This window comes from Rhinoraja longicauda, chromosome 20 (assembly GCF_053455715.1).
Source record: "Rhinoraja longicauda isolate Sanriku21f chromosome 20, sRhiLon1.1, whole genome shotgun sequence".
NCBI classification, from domain to species: Eukaryota; Metazoa; Chordata; class Chondrichthyes; order Rajiformes; family Arhynchobatidae; genus Rhinoraja; species Rhinoraja longicauda.
The window spans coordinates 32,379,340-32,398,982 of record NC_135972.1 but is presented as its reverse complement, the minus strand read 5'-3'; the positions used below and the strand labels follow the sequence as shown (position 1 = coordinate 32,398,982).

At 49.7% G+C, this 19,643-nt stretch overlaps 1 pseudogene; it reads right to left on the bottom strand.

Annotated features, from left to right (window-relative positions):
• Nucleotides 1-2,305, bottom strand: part of LOC144603459 (large ribosomal subunit protein eL43 pseudogene) — an 82,145-nt pseudogene extending 79,840 nt beyond the window's left edge.
• Nucleotides 2,306-19,643: the final 17,338 nt, after the last annotated feature.

The following is a 19,643-nucleotide window of genomic DNA, read 5'->3' as shown; positions in this document are numbered from 1 at the left end:
GGTTATTCCCTTTGTTGACTGTGAACATGATGTATGTGCATCTTACACTAGTGGGAATTTTGATGTAAAACCTATACACCAGGGATGAGACTGTCTATTTTTCTCAAATAAAATTGATTTGAAGATGAAGTTAATGTGATAGAATAGGTGAAAGTGGAAAGAGGGAGAGATGAAATGGAAGTTACCCAGTTTTATCCCTTGTCAAAATGGAAGCCTGGAGATGAACCGTGAGCAGATAGCACCAATTATCATCTGTCTGGAATTGTGTCAGAAAATGTGTCTTCATATTTAAAGTTTTAATTAAATCATGAATGCCCAAAGCATTGGCAGACACATAGAGAATAAATACATCTTCGCCATTATGGTTAAAGAGAAAAGTATAAAAAGGAAATGATGTAATAGCTTGCAATTTTTGTTTCTTTACTTCGATATGACTTAGCTTTGGACCAAACATTTAACCGTAACCTATGTTACCATGGTAACATTTTCTCATCATTAGTTCCAATTAAGGGCCCAAACCTGATGGAATGGAAATCCCCTCCATAAATATAAACACGAATGAACAAAACTGTTCTATTCAGAATCGGATAAGATTATTTTTGAAGAGTATTTTAAACCAGGTGAACTAATTCTTTAAATGTATGCATACTTCACCTTTAAATGTATCCATTACTTCCAAGTATAATTCAACTGTAGAATCTGATCAGCTAAAACAAATGTAATGATGTATTAATTTCTCACTTTTCATTGAAACAGGAGCAGTTAGACATCCTGTGACATTTCTAGCATGCTATATATTGAAATTAACTATTTATTGGTTAATGTTTGATGGCTGTTCATTGCCTTCAGGTGTAACAGGAACACATTTTAAATCTAAAAGGAGTATGCTTATGGAAATTATTTTTATCACTGAACATGGGAAATGGCTAATGAGAGAGAGGCTGAAATGTAATAAAGTGCACTTAACGTTAATTTTACTGAGCTGGGAGGGATTGTTTTCTTGAATGATTCATTGGACTCCAATTTCTTCACTGTCATCTGTATCTTGTATAAATGCATGAAGAATAAATTACATTTATAGCATTGCATCACTTGTAGACTACAAGGGCAATTTTTGTTCATGTGTGCACATTGTAAATATATATTTCTACTCCTAAATATACAACAGCTGTGACTATTGAGGGCAATACTATACTCACTAAGGTAAGGAGTTAAAAGTTATAAATTCCTATTAAATAAAACAAAGACAACTGGGTGACAATAGATAGGCGAAGACCGTCCTCTTCAGTGTTAACCCATTTTGGTGGCAAATTGTAACATTTAATGCTTATTCTGTGGACAAACTGCCTGAAGTTCTGAAGTTCTGAGGTATCACAAAATGCTGGAGTAGCTCAGCGGACCAGGCAGCATCTCAGGAGAGAAGGAATGGGTGACGTTTCGGGTCTGAAGAAGGGTCTCGACCCGAAACGTCACCCATTCCGTCTCTCCTGAGATGCTGCCTGACCCGCTGAAGTTACTCCAGCATTTTGTGATACCTTTGATTTGTACCAGCATCTGCAGTTATTTTCCTTCTGAAGTTCTAAAGTGAGCTACAAAATGCACACTTAATTAAATCTGATGTACATCCGCCAAATCACTTGTTGATCATCTGAAATCACAGTGGTGCAGTCCAATCTTTTGGATTCTGCAACATATAATCTGCACCACTTGACAGGTGCTAGTTTAGCATGGGTCCTTTTGTAATAGACTTCTTCAGGAGTTTAGAACAGTCTCTTTTGTAGAAAAATGTGATGTATAACCAGAGATGAGTGTCAACCACAGAGTTGCTCAATGCACCTACAACCTCCATCACTGCAAGCTAGGAAGATCCCATTGCTAAGGTCTAGGTAGTGGGATAGTACGATGGATAGAACTAAAAGAAAAGATATGTGGGATTAATTGGTGCGTGTAGGTTCGAGCCTTGTTTGGATATGTATACATGGTGTGTAGGAAGGAACTGCAGATGCTGGTTTACACGAAGATAGACATAAAATGCTGGAGTAACTCAGCGGGACAGGCAGCATCTCTGGAGAGAAGGAATAGGTGACGTTTGGGTCGAGACCCTTCTTCAGACCCAGCTTCTGTTTATGATTCTGTATGTCAATTGGCACTCAATGAAAGCCACTTTATTAAAGGTAGGCATTGTATTTTATCATTTCCTGGAATGAGTTGGAATTGCTAATAAAATGAGACTTCTTATTTGAGACATAAATGAGCATCCCACTGAATTATACTTGCAATAGACTCACTTTGAGGTGTAATGCATGTCCGCTTCCATGGAGATTCATCGGTTGAAATCCTGTGAAACTGCAATATGTCGTGATGCTTCAGAGCCAAGACTGTTCATCATCATGTGAGATGCTCTTTCAAACATACTGCTCTTATGCTATTGTGAAGAGGTATTTTGCAGAGGATAATGTACACAGCAGTAGAGACATACAATAATTGGTATTGGTTTATTGTTGTCATGTATACTAAGATACAGTGAAAAGCTTTGTTTGCATGCTATCCAAGCAAATCAAATCATTTTATATATGCATACACTCAAGCATGGTAGTGCAAAGAGAAAATTACCAGAGTGCAGAATATAGTATTACAGCATTACAGTTACAGAGAAAAGGTTCAAGGACCATAATCAGGTGGGCAGGTGGGAAAATTGGGAGAAGATCTCTAGTTTATGTAAAGACTCTAGTTTATGTGATCACAGGGATTCGAGGACACAGCTGGGGACTTGCTTTCAACAGAAAGGCCAACCTGATATTTGTAACCGTGAATGTGGGTAAAGGCCCACCTGGGGCTGACGTCGTTCCACTGGTCTTCTTTCAAAGAGTGCATGATGGAGAGTTGCAAATGGGAAGCAAGCCTACTGTACTGGACTCCAAGATTACATTTTAATGTATTTTTGTTGGTGAGCGCGTGAACGGGCTCAGTTCCTGTGTAGTATTGCAGCAAATTTCGGATTGTTCTCCAGGTGAAATCTTTTGTTTTGGGGAATTCCCTGAGCGCTCCAATCGTTTGCTGTCATGAACTCCAACGTAGTGCTGGCGAAGCAGGATGCATGAGGTGGAAAGTCACACGGCTGCAGAGAGAACATGCAACCTCTGCGGCCATTATCCGAGGTCAGGATCAAACCTGCTACCTTGAAACTGGAACACAGCAGCACTGCTGACTCCAGCATCCACATTGACCTCCAAAAGCACTGAGTCCAGGATCACCACAGTTAAAGTCATGTCATAGAGGAGATGAGTTTGTACTTTGTGAAAGGCGGCACGGTGGCGCAGCGGTAGAGTTGCTGCCTTACAGCGAATGCAGCGCCGGAGACTCAGGTTCGATCCTGACGACGGGCGCCGTCTGTATGGAGTTTGTAAGTTCTTCCCGTGACCTGAATGGGTTTTCTCCGAGATCTTTGGTTTCCTCCCACACCCCAAAGACGTACAGGTATGTAGGTTAATTGGCTGGGAAAATGTAAAAAATTGTCCCTAGTGTGTGTAGGGTAGTGTTAGTGTGCGGGGATCGCTGGGCGGCACGGACCCGGTGGGCCGAAGGGCCTGTTTCCGCGCTGTTTCTCTAAATCTAAAAAAAAATGACTACTGCTTTTGCTGGGGTTTGATGTGTGTAACAGTTTATCTGCAGAATGCTTTATGAAGGTATGCACATGAAACTCATTCCCTCAATGGTACTGAAACTGACCAGTCTCATAGTATCATCATATATTAAGTGAGGTACAATTTTCTAACCATTCTCCTGCTGCTCACCTACCCCATTCCACCAGAGTCTCTCCTGGCTGGAAGTAGCCCAATATATCTACTCCAGTATTTACAGAAGAAAGTGTAAACTATGTTCTGGAAATTCTAGTATATTAAAATAATATTTAACATGTACATATTTTTCTGGTGAGAAAACTAATCACCATCTACTTAAAGACCTATGAGCAAGATAAAACAGCTTTAGTCTTCCCTTCTTGGACAATACTTCACAACAGATTAATGTGCCGTAAAATGCAAAAGTTTATGCCCAATCTTCATTCAACACTTGTCACTTTATTGAAACAGTCTGGAGCATGGTCAATCATCATCTAAGCAGGGGAGTGTTTTAAAGGAAAAAAATCAGGTTCTAGTATATTGGTGCCAAGATATATATCATAAATTATATGCCCGATCATTTTTGTGATACATACCAATGTTAAAAATTATTTAGTCATTCTATTTAATCTGTATACTTGTATACTTGTAGGATGCATTTAGGGGCTACGCAGGTCACAGTGGTGAAGCTGAAAATCCCCACAGGTAAGTATTCTAATCACATACAGTTTAGAAATTATCACAAATACAAGATTTTAATCTACAGTTGAAAACTCAAGGGCACAAAAGTGGCCGGTGAAGTGATGTTTGTTTTGGAAACAATTGGTGCAACTCCGATTCCTGTTGCATTCACAAATAGAAGGTACACGGTCTCCAGCATTGATTTAATACCCAGCATATCCAACTAACACGTGGCAATCCACCCGATGGCCTGCATTACTGACAATCAGCTGATCAGGTTCTTAGCAGTAGGAAACACAGCTTCACATTCCTGTAGCATGGGCTGTTTAAAGTGATTCCCACTAACTCTTAGGTTTGTGGATGGTTAAGTTGAAGGCCAGTAAGTTTGAGAAAACATGTTCCTTCAATGGAGCAGGGAGATAATTTGTTGGTCTCTGCAACTGCAACTGAGCGGCACGGTGGCGCAGCGGTAGAGTTGCTGCCTTACAGCACTTGCAGCGCCGGAGACCAGGGTTCGATCCCGACTATGGGTGCTGTCCGTACGGAGTTTGTACGTTCTCCCCATGGCCGCGTGGGTTTTCTCCGAGAACTTCAGTTTCCTCCCACACTCCAAAGACGTACAGGTTTGTAGGTAAATTGACTTGGTAAATGTAAAAATTGTCCCTGGTGTGTAGGAGAGTGTTAATATGCGGGGATCGCTGGTGGGTGGGCCGAAGGGCCTGTTTCCGCCCTACAGATGAACTTGGAGACCGATGATAGCAGGGTAGAGGAGGACAGGGTTTCTAGAGCAGCTTAATTGGCGGTGCTGGCTCGAAGAGCCGAATGGCCTATTCCTGCACCTATTGTCTATTGTCTATTGTTAATCAGCCAGGAGTGTTTGTGTTGATGAGGCAGTAGTGCTGTTTGCAATGGGTTTTGTGCAGACAATGATCAGCCAGTACACATGATTAATAATATACGTGACATGTGGCTGGAAAACAGAATGATGCTGTTTAACGTTTTAGATGTGCTTGTGTGCTATACCTGTTCACAAAAGTGGCACAGGGTGTTTGAGCAGTGAAGCAGGTGATGGAGCAGGGGGATAGTGAAGAAGAAGGGAGAGTGTGTGTGTGTGTGTGTGTGTGTGTGTGTGTGTGTGTGTGTGTGTGTGTGTGTGTGTGTGTGTGTGTGTGTGTGTGTGTGTGTGTGTGTGTGTGTGTGTGTGTGTGTGTGTTTATGTTAATCAGGAAAACATGTCCAGCTGTGGTATTCAGAGAGCAAATGCCTCATGAACACTTGACTGGAGGTGCTGTTAGAGATGCTTATTTTCAAGGAGGTGGAGGTGCCCCAGAACCCTACCTGAACCAATACTGAGCGTGATTGTAAAAGTGTCCGTGGCCCTGATATTGTTAACCACATTGTCACTCTAAACTGGTGATGGGTAATTTGCGCCATCTTCCAGAACACTATTCACTGCTGTTCAGAAATGTTAATGAAGCTCTCTGATCAAGGAGATGGGATTTAACTCCATTTACTGGTACAGGGAGCAGCAAGTAGCTCATGCAGAGTGGTTTCTAAATATTGTGGACTTCCCGAGATCGTAGTAGATGATTGATTCTATCCAGATCATTTTCAAGAGTGTATCTTGGAATATAGAACTGTATCAAAACTGTAGCGAGCATTAGTCCCTCAATATTCAAGCTGAGTGCATCTGCAACCAGAGGATCCTCGTGGTCAATGCTGAAGAAACAAGAGATCATATTACGTGTTCATCTCTGCCTTCTACATACCAGCGATCATGGTACACCAGCCGACAATGATTGTGGGACAAAGCTTATCCTGAGCTCAGCTGGTTCCTGATTCCATAGACATGCAGTCACCCATAATGTCATTGACAACATCATTGTTTATGATAGTTTTTCATGTGAACTCAGGGCCGTTTTTACAGCATTATGGGCCCCCGGGCAAAGCAGTGTACTGGGGCCCCAACCGTTACTCTCCCCCAACCCCCTTTCCCTACCAGCCCTCCCCCTGTCGTGCCGGCGAAAAGCACTTACCGAAAAGCACTTAACGATGGACTTAGGGTGCTACATTGTTGCGAAAAGCCTTACAGATCGCTGTGAGAAGCACTTAGTGACCGAAAATGTTGCGAAAAAAGCACTTATTGAACCTACATTTTTAAAGTAGTATTTATTTATTGCAAGTCACTTAACATACACAGATCAGCATGGTGCCTCTATGCTCGTGGGCCCCCGGGCAAGTGCCCATCAGGCCCATGCGTTAAGACGGCCCTGTGTGAACTACAACCTTGTTACTATTAACACCATGAAGAGGAGGAAGACCCAGGGAGAGGTTAATGACAGGAGTCACGATCGGATCTCATTGAAAGAGATGAATGCTTTTGCTTTGTGCTTCCTGGTGAGTGGAATCACTAATGCTCAAGAAATTAATTCAGAGTTAATTAAAAGTTCACCTGATAAGCCCTGATCCGGACAAATAGAAGATGGTTAACTTTTCTAATGTGAAAGAGTCTAATTTGCATTGGCATTATCAACGCAGAATGAGCCCAGTTTCACCATGCTTCACTAATCCGGGCATTTTCTCTGACAATGGCCCACAGTAACTACAGTACATACCACTGACAACATTCAAATCTGTAAAGTATTCAACAGCACTTTCAAAAGCCACAACCAGTAACAAATTAGACACAGGTTGTGATCGTATGTGAATATCAACAGCTATTGTTATACCTTTAAAGTAGACATAACTCTAATGGAAGTGTATCAATAGTCTCCAGCTGTACAGAGGGCTACCTCTAACTCAAGTATTGCAGCAAGCAAGAAGGTAACTCCCCACCGCTATCTCTTTGCATTCAGGGACAATCAAAAATGCTAACCTGGCCGCTATGCGTATGTAGTTCAATTGAAGAAAAATAAAGAAAGCAAATAGTCCTCATCCCACCACAATTGCAACTTTATTGAGGGCCATCTCATGGCACAGATGGTGGAGCTGCAGCCTCACAGCACCAGAGACCCGGGTTCGATGTTACATGTTCTCGCGCTGACCACACGGGATTCCTCCGGGTGCTATTTCCCCCCATATCCCAAAGGTGTGTGATTTTGTAGGTTAATTAGTCCCCATAAAAGTTCCCCTAGTGTGTATGGAGTAGATGGGAAAGTGGGATCATATAGAACTAGTGAATGGGTGATTGATGGCATGAACTCAGTGGGCCGAAAGGCCCGTTTCGATGTTTTATCTATCAATCAATTTCTTTGTTACGTAGACCCCAATCAACAAATATAAGACCTAAATGACAATTCCATTGCCATGTTTAAGCATCTGGCTGGTTATGTCATAAAAACATGCTCACGTAAACTAGTCACCCTGAGCAGGTCTTCATGCCATTGCCAGTCTTGTTGCTACCTTGATCTATGATCAGCCATGATCACGTAGAATGGCGGTGCAGGCTCGAAGGGCCGAATGGCCTCCTCCTGCACCTATTGTCCATTGTCCATTGCCTATTGTCTATTGTCTATTGACATCAATGGAATTTTTCCTGAGGCAGGGTGAACACAATACAGATCAATGGGTGAATTTAAAGAAATAGACACATCATGACCACGGGTGTTGTCTGCACGGAGATTGCACATTCTCCCTGTGATCGAGTGGGTTTTCTCCCGGTGCTCTGGTTTCCTCCCACATTCCAAAGACGTGCAGGTTTGTAGGTTAATTGGATTCTGTAAGTTGTCCTTAATGTGTTGGATAGAACTAGTGTGAACAGATGATCATTGGTCGACGCGGACTCGGTGGGTTGAGCTCTAAACTAAACTAAGCTAAACTAAAATGACCAGACCAGACCCAGACCCAGACCCAGACACAGACACAGACACAGACACAGACACAGACACAGACACAGACACAGACACAGACACAGACACAGACACAGACACAGACACAGACACAGACACAGACACAGACACAGACACAGACACAGACACAGACACAGACACAGACACAGACACAGACCAGACCCCGACCCAGACCCAGACCCAGACCCAGACACAGACACAGACCCAGACCCAGACCCAGACCCAGACCCAGACCCAGACCCAGACCCAGACCCAGACCCAGACCCAGACCCAGACCCAGACCCAGACCCAGACCCAGACCCAGACCCATACACTGACCAGACCCATACACAGACCCAGACCCAGACCCAGACCCAGACCCAGACCCAGACCCAGACCCAGACCCAGACCCAGACCCAGACCCAGACCCAGACCCAGACCCAGACCCAGACCCAGACCCAGACCCAGACCCAGACCCAGACCCAGACCCAGACACAGACCCATACACTGACCAGACCCAGACCAGACCCAGACCCAGACCCAGACCCAGACCCAGACCCAGACCCAGACCCAGACCCAGACCCAGACCCAGACCCAGACCCAGACCCAGACCCAGACCCAGACCCAGACCCAGACCCAGACCCAGACCCAGACCCAGACCCAGACCCAGACCCAGACCCATACACTGACCCAGACCCAGACCCAGACCCAGACCCAGACCCAGACCCAGACCCAGACCCAGACCCAGACCCAGAACCAGACCCAGACCCAGACCCAGACCCATACACTGACCCAGACCCAGACCCAGACCCAGACCCAGACCCAGACCCAGACCCAGACCCAGACCCAGACCCAGACCCAGACCCAGACCCAGACCCAGACCCAGACCCAGACCCAGACCCAGACCCAGACCCAGACCCAGACCCAGACCCAGACCCAGACCCAGACCCAGACCCAGACCCATACACTGACCCAGACCCAGACCCAGACCCAGACCCAGACCCAGACCCAGACCCAGACCCAGACCCAGACCCAGACCCAGACCCAGACCCAGACCCAGACCCAGACCCAGACCCAGACCCATACACTGACCCAGACCCATACACTGACCCAGACCCATACACTGACCCAGACCCAGACCCAGACCCATACACAGACCCAGACCCAGACCCAGACCCAGACCCAGACCCAGACCCAGACCCAGACCCAGACCCAGACCCATACACTGACCCAGACCCAGACCCAGACCCAGACCCATACACAGACCCAGACCCAGACACAGACCCATACACTGACCCAGACCCATACACTGACCCAGACCCAGACCCAGACCCAGACCCATACACTGACCCAGACCCATACACTGACCCAGACCCAGACCCAGACCCATACACTGACCCAGACCCAGACCCAGACCCAGACCCATACACTGACCCAGACCCATACACTGACCCAGACCCATACACTGACCCATACACAGACCCAGACCCAGACCCAGACCCAGACCCAGACCCAGACCCAGACCCAGACCCAGACCCAGACCCAGACCCATACACTGACCCAGACCCAGACCCAGACCCATACACAGACCCAGACCCAGACCCAGACCCAGACCCAGACCCAGACCCAGACCCAGACCCAGACCCAGACCCAGACCCAGACCCAGACCCAGACCCAGACCCAGACCCAGACCCAGACCCAGACCCAGACCCAGACCCATACACTGACCCAGACCCAGACCCAGACCCAGACCCAGACCCATACACTGACCCAGACCCATACACTGACCCAGACCCAGACCCAGACCCATACACTGACCCAGACCCAGACCCAGACCCAGACCCATACACTGACCCAGACCCAGACCCAGACCCAGACCCAGACCCAGACCCAGACCCAGACCCAGACCCAGACCCAGACCCAGACCCAGACCCAGACCCAGACCCAGACCCAGACCCAGACCCATACACTGACCCAGACCCAGACCCAGACACAGACCCAGACCCATACACTGACCCAGACCCAGACCCAGACCCAGACCCATACACTGACCCAGACCCAGACCCAGACCCATACACTGACCCAGACCCAGACCCAGACCCATACACTGACCAGACCCAAACCCAGACCCAGACCCAGACCCAGATCCAGACCCAGACCCAGACCCAGACCCAGACCCAGACCCAGACCCAGACCCAGACCCAGACCCAGACCCAGACCCAGACCCAGACCCAGACCCAGACCCAGACCCAGACCCAGACCCAGACCCAGACCCAGACCCAGACCCAGACCCAGACCCAGACCCAGACCCAGACCCAGACCCAGACCCAGACCCAGACCCAGACCCAGACCCAGACCCAGACCCAGACCCAGACCCAGACCCAGACCCATACACTGACCCAGACCCATACACTGACCCAGACCCAGACCCAGACCCATACACTGACCCAGACCCAGACCCAGACCCAGACCCATACACTGACCCAGACCCAGACCCAGACCCAGACCCAGACCCAGACCCAGACCCAGACCCAGACCCAGACCCAGACCCAGACCCAGACCCAGACCCAGACCCAGACCCAGACCCAGACCCAGACCCAGACCCAGACCCAGACCCAGACCCAGACCCAGACCCAGACCCATACACTGACCCAGACCCAGACCCAGACCCAGACCCAGACCCATACACTGACCCAGACCCAGACCCAGACCCATACACTGACCCAGACCCATACACTGACCAGACCCAAACCCAGACCCAGACCCAGACCCAGACCCAGACCCAGACCCAGACCCAGACCCAGACCCAGACCCAGACCCAGACCCAGACCCAGACCCAGACCCAGACCCAGACCCAGACCCAGACCCAGACCCAGACCCATACACTGACCCAGACCCAGACCCAGACCCAGACCCAGACCCAGACCCAGACCCAGACCCAGACCCAGACCCAGACCCAGACCCAGACCCAGACCCAGACCCAGACCCAGACCCAGACCCAGACCCAGACCCATACACTGACCCAGACCCAGACCCAGACCCAGACCCATACACTGACCATACACTGACCAGACCCATACACAGACCCAGACCCAGACCCAGACCCAGACCCATACACTGACCATACACTGACCAGACCCAGACCCAGACCCAGACCCAGACCCAGACCCAGACCCAGACCCAGACCCAGACCCAGACCCAGACCCAGACCCAGACCCAGACCCAGACCCAGACCCGGACCCAGATCCAGACCCAGACCCAGACCCATACACTGACCAGACCCAGACCCAGACCCAGACCCAGACCAAGACCCAGACCCAGACCCAGACCTAGACCCAGACCCATACACTGACCCAGACCCAGACCCAGACCCAGACCCAGACCCAGACCCAGACCCAGACCCAGACCCAGACCCAGACCCAGACCCAGACCCATACACTGACCCAGACCCATACACTGACCCAGACCCATACACTGACCCAGACCCAGACCCAGACCCATACACTGACCCAGACCCAGACCCAGACCCAGTCCCAGACCCAGACCCAGACCCAGACCCATACACTGACCCAGACCCATACACTGACCCAGACCCAGACCCAGACCCATACACTGACCCAGACCCAGACCCATACACTGACCCAGACCCAGACCCAGACCCAGACCCAGACCCAGACCCAGACCCAAACCCAGACCCAGACCCAGACCCAGACCCAGACCCAGACCCAGACCCAGACCCAGACCCAGACCCAGACCCAGACCCAGACCCAGACCCAGACCCAGACCCAGACCCATACACTGACCCATACCCAGACCCAGACCCATACACAGACCCAGACCCAGACCCAGACCCATACACTGACCCAGACCCATACACTGACCCAGACCCAGACCCAGACCCAGACCCATACACTGACCCAGACCCATACACTGACCCAGACCCAGACCCAGACCCAGACCCATACACTGACCCAGACCCAGTCCCAGACCCAGACCCATACACTGACCCAGACCCATACACTGACCCATACACAGACCCAGACCCAGACCCAGACCCAGACCCAGACCCAGACCCAGACCCAGACCCAGACCCATACACTGACCCAGACCCAGACCCAGACCCAGACCCATACACTGACCCAGACCCAGACCCAGACCCAGTCCCATACACTGACCCAGACCCATACACTGACCCAGACCCAGACCCAGACCCATACACTGACCCAGACCCAGACCCAGACCCAGACCCATACACTGACCCAGACCCAGACCCAGACCCAGACCCATACACTGACCCAGACCCAGACCCAGACCCAGACCCAGACCCATACACTGACCCAGACCCAGACCCAGACCCAGACCCATACACTGACCCAGACCCAGACCCAGACCCATACACTGACCCAGACCCAGACCCAGACCCAGACCCATACACTGACCCAGACCCATACACTGACCAGACCCAAACCCAGACCCAGACCCAGACCCAGACCCAGACCCAGACCCAGACCCAGACCCAGACCCAGACCCAGACCCAGACCCAGACCCAGACCCATACACTGACCCAGACCCAGACCCAGACCCAGACCCAGACCCAGACCCAGACCCAGACCCAGACCCAGACCCAGACCCAGACCCAGACCCAGACCCAGACCCAGACCCATACACTGACCCAGACCCATACACTGACCCAGACCCATACACTGACCCAGACCCATACACTGACCCATACACAGACCCAGACCCAGACCCAGACCCAGACCCATACACTGACCCAGACCCAGACCCAGACCCATACACTGACCCAGACCCAGACCCAGACCCAGACCCAGACCCAGACCCAGACCCAGACCCAGACCCAGACCCAGACCCAGACCCAGACCCAGACCCAGACCCAGACCCAGACCCAGACCCAGACCCAGACCCAGACCCAGACCCAGACCCATACACTGACCCAGACCCAGACCCAGACCCAGACCCATACACTGACCCAGACCCATACACTGACCCAGACCCAGACCCAGACCCATACACTGACCCAGACCCAGACCCAGACCCAGACCCATACACTGACCCAGACCCAGACCCAGACCCAGACCCAGACCCAGACCCAGACCCAGACCCAGACCCAGACCCAGACCCAGACCCAGACCCAGACCCAGACCCAGACCCAGACCCAGACCCAGACCCAGACCCAGACCCAGACCCAGACCCAGACCCAGACCCAGACCCAGACCCAGACCCATACACTGACCCATACCCATACACTGACCCAGACCCAGACCCAGACCCATACACTGACCCAGACCCAGACCCAGACCCAGACCCATACACTGACCCAGACCCAGACCCAGACCCAGACCCAGACCCAGACCCATACACTGACCCAGACCCAGACCCAGACCCATACACTGACCCAGACCCATACACTGACCAGACCCAAACCCAGACCCAGACCCAGACCCAGACCCAGACCCAGACCCAGACCCAGACCCAGACCCAGACCCAGACCCAGACCCAGACCCATACACTGACCCAGACCCAGACCCAGACCCAGACCCAGACCCAGACCCAGACCCAGACCCAGACCCAGACCCAGACCCAGACCCATACACTGACCATACACTGACCAGACCCATACACAGACCCAGACCCAGACCCAGACCCAGACCCATACACTGACCATACACTGACCAGACCCAGACCCAGACCCAGACCCAGACCCAGACCCAGACCCAGACCCAGACCCAGACCCAGACCCAGACCCAGACCCAGACCCAGACCCAGACCCAGACCCAGACCCGGACCCAGACCCATACACTGACCCAGACCCAGACCCAGACCCAGACCCAGACCCAGACCCATACACTGACCCAGACCCAGACCCATACACTGACCCATACCCAGACCCAGACCCATACCCAGACCCGGACCCAGACCCATACACTGACCCAGACCCAGACCCAGACCCAGACCCAGACCCATACACTGACCCAGACCCAGACCCAGACCCAGACCCAGACCCAGACCCAGACCCATACACTGACCCATACCCAGACCCATACACAGACCCAGACCCAGACCCAGACCCAGACCCATACACTGACCATACACTGACCAGACCCAGACCCAGACCCAGACCCAGACCCAGACCCAGACCCAGACCCAGACCCAGACCCAGACCCAGACCCATACACTGACCATACACTGACCAGACCCAGACCCAGACCCAGACCCAGACCCAGACCCAGACCCAGACCCAGACCCAGACCCAGACCCAGACCCAGACCCAGACCCAGACCCAGACCCAGACCCGGACCCAGACCCAGACCCAGACCCAGACCCAGACCCATACACTGACCATACACTGACCAGACCCAGACCCAGACCCAGACCCATACACTGACCATACACTGACCAGACCCAGACCCAGACCCAGACCCAGACCCAGACCCAGACCCAGACCCAGACCCAGACCCAGACCCAGACCCAGACCCAGACCCAGACCCAGACCCAGACCCAAACCCAGACCCAGACCCAGACCCAGACCCAGACTCAGACAGACTCAGACCCAGACCAGAAAATGAAGGCCATGGGGAGATGGCACTGGACAGGAGATCAGCTGAGTGACCCATTCCTCTTTCTGCTGTTTATTGGAGAGAGCAATAATTAGCTCTGAAACTGCCCTAGAGCAACAATGCCTTGATGGCAGACGCAAAATACTGGAGTAACTCAGTGGATCAGGCAACATCTCGGGAGAGAAGGAATGGGTGATGTTTTGGGTCGAGACCGCCTCCGAGCCTTTTTCTATGGGAAGGAGTCCTCGCCACCCAGTGATGACCCCTTCCCCATCTCCAATGGACCCCTCTCCTCTTGGACTCCCCCGGATGGCCATCTATCTTCATTGGAACTTTTTGTTTCCAGCTGCGGGCGTGACATCAACCACCTTAAATGTTCCACTCTCCTCCTGAACGTACAGCCTCCCTCCGCTCACTCTGCAGCCTTGATGGCTATTAGTATAAGCAGTCTGGGTTAGCTTGCTCCCAGCTAATGACAGATTGTAAGAATACAGGAACACGTTCAAAGCATTCCCAGAAAGATAAGATAGAGCGTCTGAATAACGATCAGAAATGAGGCTAATAACTCCACATGAATGCATCAATGTCTGCTGTAAAGCACGGACCAATAAAGATGAAGATAAGATGCATCCTTCAGTTCAAGCACAGTTGGCCAAACTTTCATTCAGAGGTGCCAACTTCTTCAGGAGAAGCCTACTCATTTCTTGTGCCATCAATTTGTAGTTTACTTGCCAGCACTGAGCTCTGATTGTATCTTTTCAACATATGCAGATTATTGGTCCCTGCTAAGTAAATATTTAGGCTTGAATTTCTAAAGTGTTGTCTCTGTTGTCTGCCCAGACATCAGCAGATCCACGGATAATTCAGAAAAAGCCATTGCATCTTCAGCAGTTCTTCTGTTGAAGTGAAGCAGGTGTTGGAAATAGTTCATGCAAAATGTCAACCATCTAATGACTCTACGACATAGGAAGGAGTGTCTGTGGGTTCACCACAACTGGCCGACCCGCACAGTAAGTTTATGAAGTGACCAGGAAGTTCAAATGAACCTCACCCTTAGAGTACTTTGAAAAATGTGCTTCATGGCACACTGGGTTATCATTAACACTAACTGTATAAGGGAAGAATTCCTGAATTGGTCCCAGGACTTTTTTCTTTGAGTGCAAACTTGATTCGAGAGTTATGCTGCTGCTTCCAAGTTAAGCGTAGAATTGTAGAATCAGAGAGTCATAGAGCATGAAAACGGTCCTTTCAGCCCAACTTGAGCATATCAACCAATTTGCCTAACTGAGGAAATCCCATTTGCCTCTGCCTGGCCAATATTCTTCCAAACCTTTTCTATCCACGTAACTGTCCAAGTGTCTTTTAAAGGTTATAATTTTACCCGGTTCCACCACCTCCTCTTCCATAAACGCACCCCTCTCCCCATGATAAGTCTCGCTCAGGTCCCTTTTAAATATTTCATCCCTCACTTTATTGAAACACTTATCTGAAAGGCGATTAACAGCTCAATATCAATAGTCATTTATTTGTCACATACACATAAATGTGTAGTGAAATGAAAAATTACCCGCAGTTCAACAATAAGACCAATAAGAATAATATTGGGAATGGGACAACAGGGGTAGTGCGGAGGGGAATTGGTGGTGGGGGAAAGAGGGGTACTGGGAAAAGGGGAGGTCCATATCCCTCCCCTCTCCCCCATCCCTCCCTCCTCCCCTCCCCCCTCCCCCCCCACTCTCTCCCCCCTCCACAAATACCACCCCATCTCTCATCACCCTCCCCCCCTCCATCCTCAACACCTCCCTCCCTCCACCACTCCCTCCCCCTCGATCACTCCACACCTCCCTCCCCCAAACCTCCCTCTCCCTCCCTCCCCCCTTCACTCCCTCCCCCCCTCCCGGTTACAATGGAAACCCTAAGAGGACGGGCCAAAGGGGAGAGTGTGGGGAGAGTAAGAGTGGGGCTGGGGGAGGAGAGAATGGGGGGTGTGGGAACGGGCCCAACAGGCCCGCTTTGCTAGTAATCAATAAAAATGCAATAACACATACAATCATAAACTAACACCAAACAAAAGAAACATCCATCACAGTGAGTCTCCTCCAGTCCCTCCTCACTGTGATGGAAGGCCAGAATGTATTTTCTCTGCCCCTGCCGTCTTCTCCCGCGGTCAGGCTGTTGAAGTTGCCACATCGGGGCAGTCGGGGCTCCCGACATTGAAGCCCCCGCCGGCGGAGAAAATCCCACGGCCTTTTCCAGGCCGCGCCGGATGGTGAAAGGTCCGGTGCAATACTGTCCTCCCTTGATTATCAATGCACTGGTGACAAGAGAGGTGAATACATTATTGTCTCGATAAGAATAAAGTAATGGGGTGAGGTCTCTGAGTCCCTGCCTCGGTCGCTGGATAGGATATTACTTTGGAAAGCAGGAAAATCCACAGACAAATATGCAAAATAAGAATTGCTTAAATAATGGAAGCATCTTGATGCCCTGGATACTAATTTATATTGATAACATGTTTCAATATACGTAGTGTAAGAAAATAACTGCAGATGCTGGTACAAATCGAAGGTATTTATTTCGCAAAATGCTGGAGTAACTCAGCAGGTCAGGCAGCATCTCAGGAGAGAAGGAATGGGTGACGTTTCGGGTCGAGACCCTTCTTCAGACTGAAGAAGGGTCTCGACCCAAAACGTCACCCATTCCTTCTCTCCTGAGATGCTGCCTGACCTGCTGAGTTACTCCAGCATTTTGTGAAATAAATACTTTCAATATATGTAAGTACTTAAGTATAAGGGATAATGGCTTTTCACTTCCTAAGCCACAAGATTTGGCTCCATAATCCTTCATCTTTATAAATAGTTCTTAGGATTGGCGATGACTAACTTTCACTCCAAGTTCTACGGGACACATTGGATCCTCAGCCTCTGCACAGGGTGGAGTAGGGGGTGCTTACCGGCCAAGTGGGTGGATAATGTGGGAAGAGATGCATTCCTTTAATCATTTTCTCGCATCTATGAAGGCAGCCAGTGTCTTCCTGAACGGACCTTCTCCATCTGAACGGCTCTTGTGTCAGGGATTCCAGGCAGTTGGTGAGAATATGACCTGTTGGTGAGAACATTATCGTAGAGGCTCTGACCATATAATTGACGCCTTTTCTTAGTCCTGCCAGTAACTGCTTGCACGTTGAAGCTGAGAAGAGAGTGCCTGCTTCAAGAGTCTACCGTCCGGCCCACTAGAAGTACGCTGATTGGATTCTGGGTGGCCTGCCCTGTATTGGATGTTGAGATATCTACTCTCCAAAGCTGCATGGAAATCTAATCAAGATGTTTTGAGTGGGCCACCAATTCCACATTGGAAAGAAGGGAATCGGGTTTTGTGAGATTAATTCCAGATTATTCTCTTTGAAAATGCATGCATGGTCATTACATGGCTAGCAAGGCATCAAATGTTTTAATGCAGATCTTATGTAGAACACAAAGTGCTGGAATAACTCTATGGGTCAGGCAGCATCATTGGGGGGTAATGGGTGAGGGACATGGATAGGCCTATCTGTGTTATCCAGAGATGTTGCCCGACCCATTGAGTTACTCCAGCACTTTGTGTTCTATGAAAAAAAGTTTCAAAGTACCTATTGTGGAGACTTGTACAAATCACCTCATTGCTTATCAGAAACCCATGAAGTAATCTTGGTCTCTGTGCAACTGTGCACACTGCATTGTCTGCATACAGTTCTACATCTTATTCCTAGCTCCAGTCTAAATGTTGCATTCCAAGGTTCATGGCTGTGATTCTCCCTGCACCCTTGTCAGGTTGCATGTGCTGTCAACATGGAGAAAGGTGCAAGTCTAGCGATGTGGTCTGAGGGTAGGTAAGGGAAGCTGAATCTGCAGCATGTACATCAGAAGAAATTGACAACAGAGGGTGGAACATCATGCAGACCATCATGAATGAATGAATGAATGAATGAATGAATGAATGAATAAGTTTGTTGGCCAAGTATGTGCATTTACAAGGAATGTGCCTTGGTGCTCCACTCACAAATGACAACACAAACATACAGTTAACAATTAAGAATAAAGCATAAACACATCAAAACAATAAGGATACAACATTACGGTCTAAACATGTGGGTGAAAATAAACCATAGCAAAAAAGAGACTGCAGACTTTGGTTATCGAGTAGAACTACTATACGTGGAAAAAAGCTGTTTTTATGTCTGGCTGTGGCTGCTTTGACAGTCCGGAGTCACCTTCCAGTGGAAAGTGCTTCAAAGATTTTGTGGCCAGGGTGAGAGGGGTCAGAGATGATCTTGCCCATCTTCTGTGGTTTAGTTCCTACCACTGCCTTCTGACTCACTAATGATTGCCCAAAGATGACAAAACCCCCCGAACAAGGGTCTCGACCTGAAACATCATCCATTCCTTCCCTCCAGAGATGCTGCTTGTCCCGCTAAGTTACTCCAGCTTTTTGTGTCTATCTTCATGACAAAAACCATCTCATTTTGTGCCTTTCTCCTCTGCCTTCTGCGCTCAAACTTCCAATGCACTCAGATGCTTCAGCCTGTAATCATGTGCCGTAATATTTGTTATATTCTGGGGCTGCCAGGGAAGGGGGGAATTAAAAAAGTAAGTACTGCATAATGGGATTGGGTGACATGCTTGTCATGTTTAATTTACCAGTGGTGTACGTTATCTGTCGGATGTGTGTCCAAGGCACATAGACTTCTTAAGTATGTGTGGGTGAAGTTGAGAATGCAAATCTTAGGTATGAGACATTATTGATAGTGATTCCCGGTAGGCAAGTGATAGGGGTGAGAAGCAATGAAGGTTGTGTTGTATTTAATGTACTATGAAGCATTCTTTGACATTGATCATGTATGTGTGGTCATTTAGCTTCATCCACAATGTTGGTGCTTGAGTTTCAGTATTAACTGCTGT